This window comes from Mirounga leonina, unplaced genomic scaffold (genome assembly GCF_011800145.1).
Source record: "Mirounga leonina isolate KUSES-001 unplaced genomic scaffold, KU_Mleo_1.0 Mir_129, whole genome shotgun sequence".
NCBI lineage: Eukaryota > Metazoa > Chordata > Mammalia > Carnivora > Phocidae > Mirounga > Mirounga leonina.
The window spans coordinates 55004768-55018573 of record NW_023270323.1 but is presented as its reverse complement, the minus strand read 5'-3'; the positions used below and the strand labels follow the sequence as shown (position 1 = coordinate 55018573).

Here is a 13806-nt window from a genome sequence, read left to right as displayed (position 1 = left end):
TTAATGAAATTAGTTCAATGAAAATAGAGCAGCTATTACTGTTTTCCAGGAAGAGCGACAGAATTAATATGGTTTCTTAAGCCTGATAAATGACTTATGGATGGAATAGGCTACTAAAAATCACACCACCACTCTATTCAACATTACTGGAAAGTTAAAAGTGAAAGGAAGCCACCTAGTTTAAATTAACGTATATATTCTTGTGCTTCTGTATATTCCAGAATGACTGCATTAATCAAACAATGGGAGAGGTAAGAGTGAAAAATAATTTAAAACAAATCTAAAGAATTATAGAAAATAATAATGATGGAGGTTGAAAAATATTCCCAATGTAAATAATTTTATTTATTCACTTATTTCCTTATATTTCAGATTTTTTTCTTGAAATTTATCAGGAGTGACTGAAATAAAAAATATAATTGTTTTCCATCATCATGGAAACGGCCTTCAGAGAAAACTGGTCAGATGAATATTACTGCTTCCCATTTTCAACCAGTGAATAGTTGCCATTGATGAAGACAGCCAACAGTCTGTCAAGAATGCTCAAGATATGTTACAAAGCACAATGTGCCTGTTCACAGGGGGATAAATAACTAGAAAATAAGTTATGTGAACTTCTTGATTTCATCATGCAAGACAAGCACAAAAGCACCACCCATGCCTCTGAGAACATGCACCTTGAAAAGCTTTGGCTCCTTCATCACAAGCAGTCTTCCTTCAGCAGTCAAGCTGTCTGTGTACATGATGTCAGTTCCTTTGCTGACAGACTGCATCATCATAGGGCAACAAACACCGTCAAAGGAATAGGAAGTCAACCCAGCAACCACTGTGATTGATGGGTTGTGCAGCTGATGAAGATGTGAGCATTCTTGGGATCTGGAAGCATTCTCTTTGCAGTGTCATAGATACCGAAGTAGGCAGCTCGGTAGATGATAGTACCCTGCACACATTAAAGCCTTGGTACAGGCCCCTTAATTCCATCGGGTTTGTAGATCTTACCCAGTCACTGGGGCCTCTGAATTCCCTTTCAGCTCCAACTTTGCCCATATCAGCTGCTAGACGGGTTCTGGCAAAATCAAGAGGATTCACAAAACAGAAGGATGTGACTCCACAGGCACCACCTGATGCCAGATTCCCTGCAAAACCCAGTGCCAAAACTGGGTTTTCTTGTCCACACCACCCAGGAAGATCTACTTGTATTTATCTTTTGTGAAGTCAAAGTTGTGAGCCTGGGTGGGGAAGGATCTGATGACATTGGCCAGCTTGCCATGCCAGAAGGACAGGCACCCTTGCTCCTTGGGTATACGAACCAGTCTGTAATGCCCTTGTGATTTGCTTGATGGCATGCTGCACCTGCTGCAGCAGCAGCTTGACCCGCTCTCTGGGCTCTACTGCAGCCACACTACCCACCAGGAAGTTCTTGGTGAAGGACATAGTGGCCTCCGCCATGTTGAAAGGAAAGAGCAGGTGGGCAACTGAGGGACTGTGGTAGGAACCACTGGGACTCTGGGCCTCTGAACTCCAATGTAAATAATTTCATTTATGTATGTATGTATGTATGTATGTATGTATTTATAAAGATTTATTTATTTATTTATTTTGAGAGAGAGAGCCAACCTGAGCAAGTGTGGGAGAGGCAGAGGGAAAGGAAGAGGGAGAAGGAGAGAAGTTGACTCCTGTCCAGTGGGAGCCCCATGTGGAGCTGGATCTCACCACCCTGAGATCATGACCTGAGCCAAAATCAAAAGTGGGAGACTTAACCGACTGAGCCACCCAGGCACTCCACAAATGTGAATAATTTTAAATGGTGTAAAGATACATTGGGATTTTTTTCCCCAATATGTAAGAAAGAAAGAATAAATAAATCTTTCAATCCAAGAAAGAGCAAGGAATCTCACATATATGTACCAGGCATGGTCCATATATTAAAGCATTCAAATAGAGTTCTTGATGGATAAAAATATCTAAAACACATAAAATCCTGGAACACCTGTACATAGCACCTGGTTTTCACTAAGTTTTAGCCCCTCTTTTTCTTTTCTTTTTCTCCTTTTCCAGCCCAAGATTATTATGACGATTTCAGATAAAAGATGTTTTCCCAATGCACATAGCAAATTATGTTATTTAGCGTCATTATACACAAACAATACGGACACTTTATGCAAAGCTTTATTTTCCAAATGCATGGGTTCTGAAACTTATGAATATTGGATTACCAGAAAGCCTGTGCAAAAATATAAGGCAAAATGGGGAAAAGAAAATAGTGTGCAGTGGTTTATCCTAAAAGAAAGAATAAGGTCATAATCATGAAGCTAGTTATGTGATTACATTTCTCTTGATGGTGCTTTTCAAAGAATTAGGAGTGGTTTATTAAAATTGAGAATTCCTGGGACGCCAGGGTGGCTCAGTAGTAAGCATCTGGCTTCGGCTCAGGTCATGATCCCAGGGTCCTAGGATCGAGTCCCACATCAGGCTCCCTGCTTGGCGGGAAGCCTGCTCTCCCTCTTCCACTCCCGCTACTTGTGTTCCTGCTCTCGCTATCTCTGTCTCTGTCAAATAAATAAATAAAACCCTTAAAAAATAAATAAAATAAAATAAAATTGAGAATTCCTGCCAACATGCAAAGTTATACAGATCTGATAGTACACTTGCGAATGGTGGAAAAGCAGTAAAAATATTAATGATTTTGAAAAAAAAATAGTGTTTTGACAAAAAGACATTGTAATATAGAAGGAAGGTCATAAACACAATGTTAGTAAACTAGCAGACACCGTGGGTATATGAAAGACGTCCCTGATTATATGTCAGTACTTTGTAATGGAAGGTAAACCTAAAGATGTAGGTAGTAGACATTATATCGAAGATTGTGTCTTGCTGATCTGACCTGGCTTCATTATATTTTCTGGCCTCCTTTCCTTTCTCCAAAAGCATTTTCTTTCCTCACCAATTTAACTGATAGACCACCTATTATTAAGTTTCAGATTTCATGGGAAATACAATATACTACAAAATAGGATATATTTTACAGAGTAAATACATAGTTAGAAAGAAATATGATATCTACATGTGAGAACAAAATGCCATAAGTGCCCAAGTGTTGCAGCTGGCTGATTTTGAAGAAAAAACATTATGAAAGGAGACAAAAAAGTGTCAAGAAAAATTTAAAAAATGAAACATGAACAGATGGAGTAGTGGGGACAAGATAGGAAATCACACTAAATTAGCACAAGAAGGTCAGAGCTACTTATAGGTAGGCAGTTGTTATCATATATATATTTAAAAAGGTGTTCTGGTTTTGTTAGATCTACTTTATGATTAGCCCCAAGTCCTTTCTTTCACATGGGATATCTTAACTGTGTGTGTGTTTGTGTGTGTCTGTGTGTGTGTAAATACAGCATAGGACAGAGCACATGAATGTGCACATGCATACACATGTTTGATAAAACGTGGGCATGAGGCAGTTGTTTGTAATTTTTGGTTTGCCACAGGGTAAGTGTCCAATAATATGTGTTGCTTATATGAGCACTGTTAATAAAAAATGTGATTTGCCTTCACATATTCCAAATTAAATAATAAGGTAAAATTCCAAGTTGGAAATATTTCATCAGCTGAGCCATTCCTCCAATGCAATAACTTTAGAATGCTGTATATCCTTTGTTTTAAGTTGAAATTAGAAAGAAAGATGATGAGGTAGACATAAAAGGCAAAAGGCCACATAGCGCCCTCTGAGATGTGTACAGGGCTTTCTCCGAGCTGGAGAAAAGCAGTCTCTAGTAATGCTACAAATGTCTTTTTAAAAGGTGGCTGACACTGTCAGGTGTAGTAGTGAGAAATCTATGTAATCTCGTTTGATGTCGAATCCAAGGACAAAGTACAGACTTCATTGCCCAGAGCAGGACTGTTATATGAAGAGGACACTTCTATTTCTAGGTCTATCTCTCAGGAAATTTTAAAAATAAGGCTAAAATATGAAAAAAAAAAACTACTTAAATTGTTTAAGATTTTTTTTGAGTAGTTCTTGATATGGGAAATTTAAATTAATTAGAAGAAAATACTTTGCATTATAATCTCTGTTAGCATTTAGAAAATTTAAAGAGTTGGGGAATGAAAAGTTATTGTGGAAGTCTAGTATGTAACTAAAAGCAAGATCTTAAGAGATTGACACACTAAGCCCTTATATATTTTATTGAAGCTTCTTAGGAAAATGAGTTGTAAGAATTTGCCACTGATCGAGCAGAAAGATGATGCTGATCAAAATCTAATAGGCAAAACTAAATAAGTTTATGAGAAGAAATCATTGGTACTTTTAAGTATATGACTATATGGTTTCATGAAATACATTTTTATAAGATACAGAATTTGTAAAATGTGAAATAAATATATGTACTTTTTCTCTATCAAATTATAAGGGCACTTCCAGAGCTACAAAAAAAATGCATATTTTTTCTACAATGCTTCTGGCTGCTACCACATAACTCAAATTGTTTTCTTTTTCTCATTCCTTACTGTCTTGTTTATGGGGAGATATCAATGTCTAAAATATCTGGAAAACTTTTAAAAATGCAACAAATTGAGGGTATCATCTAACAGCAAAGGCAAATGGCCAATGTAGACAAACATGGAAATGCAGCAAGGTTAAGGAAAGATTACTGTATATTTCACAGTGTCAAACAGTCAGTTCAATACGTAATACAACAAATGTGAAATCTACAATGTCAACTAGAGATGGAGGCTGGGGATATTACAGACTGACATTCCTGTAATTAAGGAATGAAAAAAATAGCAACATTTCAGGACATAACAAAGTACACCATCTGGGCCTGCCAACTATAAATATTAAATATGGAAAAAGAAAGGACAAACAAAGCTAATATAAGCATCAAGTCATTTTGCAAATTCATAAAGAATCAAAGAAAATCAAAGAATCATTATAGCCTCTAAATGCTTCTAAGGGTAATTTGTTGATAAAAGGAGTTGGCATCACTTCATAATTTACAAAGGAAGATAGAAGACAGATGTCAGAAGCAGATGTACACTTCCCAGAAAGGGGAAGAAGGAACGCTGAGGCAAATCAGGATCATTTGCAAAATAGAGATCAGATAAACTGGAAAAAAATAAGGACTGAAAAAGCACTACTTCTACAGAGTTGGCTTAGTCTTCGTATCAAACTGATGCAAATCTTCAGGTCATAACCTCTAAAATTTGGAAGTGCATTGGTTGAGTAGGCAAGTTATTGCTTTTCCACTCAATACATAGCATTACGTCAGGACAGAAAGACATATTGAGATAAAGAGGACAACTAGCTGCAGAAACCTCAAAAGAGGACCATTTATAAAGTGTACAAGTGTTCACACAAGTCAAAGTGTGTTGATAAATTCTTCACAAGATGGTAGAAAAAGAGTGATTCTTGTATCTATCAATCATCCATTAACTCAACTACTCATTCACCATCTATCCATCTGCAAATAATTGAGAGCCTATTCTAATTATAGCCTCAGACACAACATATTGAGAGTGTTTTAGAGGTCAAACAGATATAATAAAAGGATAATTAATTTCAAGTAAGAGCTCTTTAACGTATTTGAAACATTGGATCTCATTCTTTATTTAAATGCATAAATGCAAACTCTACTTGTCTAATTATCTTCTGAGTACTTCAAAGTGAGTAAAATGAGAGCAATTGTACTTTCTATTTCCTTAAATCATCTATTTTATAGGTGTGTGCAGATATGTGTATATATTAATATGCATATATATGAACCAAAAATGTTTCTGTATGTGTAATATATGTTGTATTGTGTGCGTATATGTCTGAAATATAGGTGTAAAATCTTTATTCTTAGATTCAGCAATAGAATTGGCCATACACACATGCATATATAGGTGATTTTCAGCTGACAAAGTATTTGAGACTCCGCAGAACTGATCATAACTTTAACCTGTAAAGTAATATATATCTCTATACTCAGAATTATTTTGCTTGTGCACCTCTTATCTTCTATCACTTACTCAAAGAAGGTAAACAATATGACTAACAAAGATTTTAACAACTGGTAATATTGATCACACCTGCTCTCTCTTCTTCTTCTTAATGAACCTAATGATCTTCATCTTTTAGGACCAGCTGCTCAAGTCCAATCTATTCCATTTAGTCCTTCCTAGAAAGACAGGTTCAAACACATCCTCTTACCCCTTTGAACTCGCAAAATATTTAATGCCAATTTATCCCTTAGTAAACGAACATTATGAAAAAGCAAAGTGGCTTAAAAGAAAATATTGCATCAAAAAAAAAAAAAAAACCCACAGTTGATTCTATTTAGTAAATGTGTTTTTAGTTTACTGCCAGAGGTTTCACAGGCAGAGGTTTATTTGAAGCATATATCAAACCATACTTAATAAAAGCCCAAACAACCATGTAATATTCATCTACATAATCTATAGATATAAACACTTTCAAATCTCTGGCTTTATTGAACTATTACTATTTGAAGTATATTGAATTAGGTAGTGTAACTGCCAAGTTTATAACGACATGAGCTCAGCTATGGCTAGTCACGAGCTATACTTCTGTGGGCTGTCAGTCCAATCACTAAATGGGAAACTCAGTATGTACATATTCTTGATCTCAAAAGAACCAACTGAAAATAGAAAGGCTTAGCACAAACCCACATTAATATGTACAATTTGTGATGTGTGTGTGTGTATACACATGCATCATATTTTGGCCAGGGACAACACTGGTTTATGCCTACTGTCTTGTATGATTATCAATAGTGCCTCCTGTCTTACACATATAGCTGCCTATATATAAATATCTGTAATATTGAAATGAACAAATGAAAGTCCACATGTTTTTCTTAAATGTTTTATTTATTTATTCATGAGAGTCAGAAAGAGAGAGAGAGAGAGGCAGAGGGAGAAGCAGGCTCCCTGCCTAGCAGGGAGCCCGATGCGGGACTCGATCCCAGGACCCTGGGATCATGACCTGAGCCGAAGGCAGACACCCAACCGGCTGAGCCACCCAGGCGCCCCAAAAGTTCACGTTATGTCTCTTTCTTCTGAGACTACTTCTTTCAAGTGTATCAACATGTTTACTTACAAATATGTACTTTTACACTCACACAGGCATGCACACAAGTATATAATGACATAATTATATGTACTCTCACACACACTAATAGACAGTTCTTTACATCATAATAGGTCATGGGTATAGTTTTTGGCACATAGATTTCTCCCTCTAATTGTATATGCAACATTAGCCACTATGTTAAGATATTTTTTCTGTCTTGAACTGAAAATGCTGATTTAAAAAGGAACATAGTGACATGCACAAGATGGAGATGTCTAGAAGTGATAAATCTATTTTTGTTTGGTGAAGTCATGGAGCTGATTAATAATAAGAGCTTTGAGTTGCAACCCTGCAATGAAAATACTTCTTAGGCTGCTAGATGAAGCTGGAAGTCCATCTCCCTAAAGGAAGGAGAGGTAAGTTGTTTATAAATGTATTCTGTATACCTGACATAGGATTTAACTTAAGCAAGAGCCTTCAAGTGATGCATTAAACAAATGGTGTTGGAGAATCAACTATATCACTTCTAAGACAAAATCATTTTTTTCAGACATTTAAATGTGTTAACTGTCCCTGGATGCTCCATCAGTAAACTAGGAGAATAAAAGGCAATAACAATTTGTGAAACATGTTAGGGACCATTTCCTCCCCATTTTGAATCGAACGTGGTAACTGAACAACAAAAATATGTAAAGACCTAGGAAACTAGCTACTGTGGATAGAATAGCAACAATAAGTTTCTTATAAGCTTTTACTGATCGCTGAAAAAAGGACTTGTCTCCACTACCACACGTGAATCAGTTCAAGGTTCCTATTGTTCCCCTTTGCTGCTACCAGTCTTATCAGCATTCCTCCAAGTACCCTCATCTACAAGTCTACTACCAGTTTCCTCTCAAGAACAAGTCTAGAAAACAGGAAGTTGCTACTCCCATTGACTGACAGGCAAAGTTGTGAGATAAAGGGACAAATCACCCAATTCCTTACCCATAATGTGATGTGAGTGAGTGGGGGAGAGTAATCGTGAAAAGGTTTGGGCATCAGATTCCAACAGGTATATAATGATTTAAAATGTGTTTGCTAGTGGGAACAGGTATCTGAACTTCATAAAAAGTTGGCTTGGAGGAGGGCGCCTGGGTGGCTCAGTCGTTAAGCATCTGCCATCAGCTCAGGTCATGATCCCAGGATCTTGGGATCAAGCCCCACATCGGGCTCCCTGCTCGACAGGAGCCTGCTTCTCCCTCTCCCACTTCCCCTGCTTGTGTTCCCTCTCTCGCTGTGTCTGTCAAATAAATAAAATCTTAAAAAAAACAAAAAAAAAGTTGGATTGGAGGGCTGTCAACTTAGGAAATTGCAAGGAGCGCATCTCTCCAGAAAAGCAACATTGGAGGGACAAGAATTGGGAGCTAAGAGACTTCCTAAGGAGACAAAAGGATTCTGTGTGTGTCTGTTTGTATGCATGCATTGTTTCTTTTTCCTGAATGACATAATCAATTTGGAAAGCTCTCTACCACCCTTCCCTTTCAACATGCTCTCTCTCTCTGGGCCATGATGTGAATGAAGAGTGCCCCAAGAGGTAAGCAGTACATATCCATATTTGAAGATCTTGTATCTTGCTAGCTCTGATCCTGTGGCAAGATATGTTCTAAAGCTATAACAATCTGCGGACAAGTTCTTAACTTGGCCTTTGCCTAAACTGCAAAACCTATTTATAGTTACTGCTTCAATAATGTAGTTCCAAAGCAACAACTTATTAATGATAAAATGATTGCTCACATACATAATTCTTTAATGTGATTTAGTTGACATAAACACAGTGTAACCACAGGAATGACAAAATAATTGACAAGTTCTTTTCTTTTTTTTTTTTTAAGATTTTATTTATTTATTTGACAGAGAGAGCAAGAGCAGGAACACAAGCAGGGGGAGCGGGAGAGGGAGAAGCAGGCTTCCTGCCGAGCAGGGAGCCCGATGTGGGACTCGATCCCAGGACCCTGGGATCATGACCTGAGCCGAAGGCAGACGCTTAACGACTGAGCCACCCAGGCGCCCGACAAGTTATTTTCAAAATGAGAGTTATTATGTTGAGTAGGATGCCCATTAAAAGTTGATTCTAAATTCAAAGGCTTGGTATTGAAAATTACTTCACAGATTTAAAAAGTCATTTCCTTTCTGCATGTATTTACAAATATAAGTATTTTATATAACTTTTATATGTTAATGGAAATTTTTGTATTTTATATTTTCTAAATGATCAACAGATTTTTTTTTTAAAGATTTTATTTATTTATTCATGAGAGACAGAGAGGGAGAGAGAGAGGAGCAGAGGGAGAAGCAGGCTCCCAAGGAGCAGGGAGCCCGATGAGGGACTCGATCCCAGGACCCTGGGATCATGACCTGAGCCGAAGGCAGACGCTTAACCGTCTGAGCCACCCAGGCGTCCCAAGATCAACAGATTTTGTTGTTTGCTTCACTGGAAGATGAAAGAATTAAAGTTAACAGTAAATTTATAATTTTTTTTTTTTTTAAAGCAAGTATCTGGCAAATAGTAAGCTCTCATAAATATTAGGTTACTGAAGGAATTAATTTTACATATCTAAACCTATTTTTTGTTCACTTCTTCATGCTACTTAATCATGATATCAATTAATTAAAACATCAATAAAATATTTTGGTGATCTTAAAACAGTATGCATAACAATACAATGATTACAATCCCAGTTTATGCTGTTTCTTTCAAAAAATTAAAATTTCATCCACCACCCCTCACCCCGTTAAGAAAACCAGTTTTTCATTTTATCAAATACAAGTCAGAATACATTTTTTTATTCCTTAAAACCAAACATTTCAAAGGATATACTCAATATAACAGATATATCTATATATGTCAGTAGATATATGTCATATACATATATATATATATATATATATATATATATATAAATTTTAAAAGCCTCATCATCACTGCATATGATCAAGAGACTATGCCAGAGTTCTGAAGACAGTCTCAAATGAGAGTTCCCAAGTGTCCTGAACATTATTGCATAATCAAAATTATCATTATCATTTCATCTTTGAAAGAGACTACATCACATATTTGGATGTGTGTGATTCACTCCCTGGGAGCTGAAGGAAGGGTTGGCCTAAACAGACACTATTTGAGGGACTCATGGAGGCATTGAATGCTGAAGAGTAGAGGTTCAGATTGAGAGCCTGACCAAGACTATGAGGCACACCAGTAACCAGGATCCTGAGCCAAGAAAATATCTGTACCAGAAAACTGAATTCTAAAAAAAACTATGAAAAGGATTAGTAAACAAACCCTTAGAGAATAAGGCTGGTGACTTATTTTAGAATAATAAAACCCAGAATTTGAAACGAGGTAGGGGTAGAATCATGGTTTAAACTGCTTAGGAATTAATACTCCTCAATTACTCGTGTCTATAAATTGAACAGAAAACTCAGTAAGGCCTTTCTGTTGCCCTCTTGTAAATCACAACCACCCCTCCTCCAGTCCTATCCACTCATATTCCTTTTTCTCCTTTTCTGTTTAAATTTTTTTCTCCACAGGACTTACCAGCTTTCAAATATTCTGTAATTTACATATTTATATTTTTAGGGAAGCATACTACAAGAAGTGTTCAGTCAAAAAGGTAGAAAACTGGGCGCCTGGGTGGCTCAGTTGGTTAAGCGACTGCCTTCGGCTCCAGTCATGATCCTGGAGTCCCGGGATCGAGTCCCGCATCGGGCTCCCTGCTCAGCAGGGGGTCTGCTTCTCCCTCTGACCCTCCCCCCTCTCATGTGCTCTCTGTCTCTCTCATTCTCTCTGTCTCAGATAAATAAATAAAATCTTTAAAAAAAAAAAAAAGGTAGAAAACTGGAGGGTCTGGTTAACTTTGAAAAGTAGGTATAAATGAGCAGACTCTGCTACATGACATAGAAAATAAATTCAGAGATCCAGAATTATCTGCAAGGAGAAAAGGAAGAAGAGGAAAGAGAGGAGAGGTTCTGTTGGAGTGCTGGAAGTTTCCATACTGCATTATATACTCCGTGTATTCCCCCAAACAAGCTCCACAACAATAAAAACAACAAATTTCATAGAATTTAATAAATCCACTCATGGTTGGTATAAATGACTTTCTTCTGTGACTCCTGAAGAGCTGTTTTCACATTGTTGGACAGGGGTAACACTCAAGGACTGAAGAATACAAACATAGATATAGCCCCAATAATAGAAATCATGTAAAGATCCACACAGGTGTCTTCTGAAAGCTTTAGATAAGAAAGACACCTTTCTCCTTAATATTTTCAGTGAAATATCCAATATTTTAAGTTCTAATCCATAACACATGTTTTCTTTTACCTTATGACCAGAGAATAGGCCTTTAATTCCTGATTTGGCAACATATTACTTCCTCTTCAAGATTCTTTAAAAAGGAAGAAAATATACACTATTGTAGGAATATGATGTTTTTGAAACCTTTAAATTGGCTTTCTCAAACATAATTACCAGTTGTCTACTCAAATGAAGTACTCGGGAGTGAATTTATTTGTTTTATTTATTTTTTATTTTAATTTTTTTTCGTTTTATTAAATAAACTTACTGAAATTAAATGCTGTGGGTGAGCAACAGCAGTTGAATAAATACAATTTGGAATGAGGTATTATTTTGATAGTTTTAACTTTTTTTGTATTTTCCCTTATGTATAGTCACTGTAATTACCTACGAAGGAGTAAAAACAATTAAAAAATGACAACATCAGGGCGCCTGGGTGGCTCAGTTGGTTAAGCGACTGCCTTCGGCTCAGGTCGTGATCCTGGAGTCCGGGGATCAAGTCCCGCATCGGGCTCCCTGCTCAGCAAGGAGTCTGCTTCTCCCTCTGACCCTCCTCCCTTTCATGCTCTCTGTCTCTCATTCTCTCTCTCACAAATAAATAAAATCTTACAAAAAAATATTTAAAAAAAAGACAACATCAAAATCTTTTTATTTTAAATTATGAAGTATTCCTAAAAGAGAGAAGTATTCCTAAAACAAAGTTTCAACCTTGAAATTTTAGACAACCTATTTTAAAATTTTTATTTATTGTACATATTCTATTTTTTACTCCTTTTCTTTCTTAATTTTATTGATCTGCACTGTTATCCACTTTTTGAAAGATGCGTATTCCTATAATACTCATTTAGCAGCAACCTCTTAGTTTTTAACACATATACTTAATTTCACAAAGTCCTAATGTAATTAATATCTCATCTCCCTATGAAAAAATAAAGGAATTTTAGAATGATTCAACAATTTCCTCCCTTCTCGTTATGCTATCTGGAATTTGAGGTCCATTATGTTTTCAAATTTAAATAAGACTATTTTTAGTCAGTCAATGATTAATTATATTCACCAAAAATTTACCTTTGTTTCCCCCTAAACTTGCTATGTGCATTTTAATATTTCCGACTCGATTTATATACTTTAGTAATTTACTTGTTGAGACCCATGAGTGATACCCACTTCACTTTTGAAAGATAACTGATCTGGGTATAGAATTCTAGTTTAATGAATATTTTCTTCAATTTTTTGATGAAAATTCTTTTGTCAATCTAATTAGCATGTTTTGTACATAATCCATTTATTATCTCTAGTCACTGATAATATCATCTCTTTGAGAATATGAATTTTATTTTTTTAATATCTTACTTTAGACTCAGTATGCATTTCTATATGAAGACTCATGTCTTTCTTCAAATCTAGACAATTACAAAACTTTATAACAACTTCCAGTAATGTCTTTTCTCTATACTACCCTTCTGGCACTCAGTAAATGCATTCCTTTTAGGCTCTCAACTTTATGCAAGATGTTCAGTGGGGACTCTGTCTTGATTATGTATATGGTAACTCCTTTTGTCCTCGGCACTACAAAATTTCAGCTCTCAATTCAGATATCAAAGCTCTAATATTCAGATGTCATTTGAGTTTTTTCTGATAGTGCTCTAGTTTAAAAATTAAAAATATTTTGGTCTCCACAGGGCTTCTATATATTTTTTTTAGTGAGAACAAGACCAAATCCAGTCAAGTTCTTTTGCCATATATTTATTAATGTGCTTCTCTAAAATATAAATATCCAAAATGTAGAAAATACTCAGATTTCTTTCAAATGAAAAAGACAGGGTGCCTGGTGGCTCAATCAGTTAAGTGTACAACTCTTGGTTTTGGCTCAGATCATGCTCTCAGGGTCCATGCTCAGTGGAGAGTCTGCTAGAGGAATCTTTTCCTCTCCCTCTGACCCTCACCCTGCTCCCACACTCTCTCTATATATAATAAATAAATAAATCTTAAAAAAAAAGACAAATGAATCAAAACATAAAATCTGTGCATTTATTGCTTCTTGCCATACAGCTTCTCAGCTCAGTTAGTTTAAAGATGTGCCGACTTTTTTCTTTTGTCTCCCCAGCAGGTTGACTGTGTCTTTCCTTTTTTTTTTTTTTTTTAAATACCCTTTAACCCAACTATTTAGGAAGGACAAGGCAACTTCTTAAAATTCTGCCTATGTTCTCAGGAAATGTCATTCATTTGGCAGAGCTCCCAATGTGTAGCACAGCTTGATTCTCCTTCATAGTCCCCAGAACAGCCAGGCCTGACACTAGGAAGCTCTTTCAATGACAGGCATTCATTTATCTGAACTTACTCTGAACTTGGAGAATATGGTGTGTGTGTGTGTGTGTGTGTGTGTGTTTAATGTACTCTG

At 36.2% G+C, this 13806-nt stretch overlaps 1 pseudogene; it reads right to left on the bottom strand.

Moving 5' to 3' along the window:
• Window positions 1–605: 605 nt before the first annotated feature.
• Window positions 606–1520, bottom strand: LOC118010266 (annotated as a pseudogene).
• Window positions 1521–13806: the final 12286 nt, after the last annotated feature.